Genomic DNA, 441 nt, shown 5'->3' with positions numbered 1-441 from the left:
TTTCCTTCTCCAGCCTATTTTACAGATGAGGAAATTGAGGAAAACAGGGCTAAGTGACTTGTCCAAGATAACACAGTAAGTGTTTGAAGCCGAATTTGAACTCAAGAAGATGATTCTTCTTGATTCCAGGCCCACCACTCCATCCTCTGCTCCATCTAGCTGCCCTAGGGTTATAATACTACTCATTGAATAAATGTTTGCTGGACTAAACCCAGAAATATTTCTGCAACCCTTTCTTGTTAGCTCTTCCTGAAAGTAGTCCAGCTTGTCTAAATTTCCCTCCAAGTGACTGCTTGGGCCAGGACTATGGCATATCCTTTCTGTTGGACCACCTTTGCGGGGTAGTCAGCTGCTCCTTTGTGATTTTAGAAGCTCCTGAAAAGACCAGCTTTAGACACCTCTAAGGAGGTGAGAGATAGTTGGGGAAAGAAGGAGGAGGGA

The sequence above is a fragment of the Monodelphis domestica genome, chromosome 7 (genome assembly GCF_027887165.1).
Source record: "Monodelphis domestica isolate mMonDom1 chromosome 7, mMonDom1.pri, whole genome shotgun sequence".
Taxonomy (NCBI): domain Eukaryota; kingdom Metazoa; phylum Chordata; class Mammalia; order Didelphimorphia; family Didelphidae; genus Monodelphis; species Monodelphis domestica.
The sequence above is the reverse complement of the archived record's forward strand: the minus strand, read 5'-3'. Positions refer to the sequence as shown.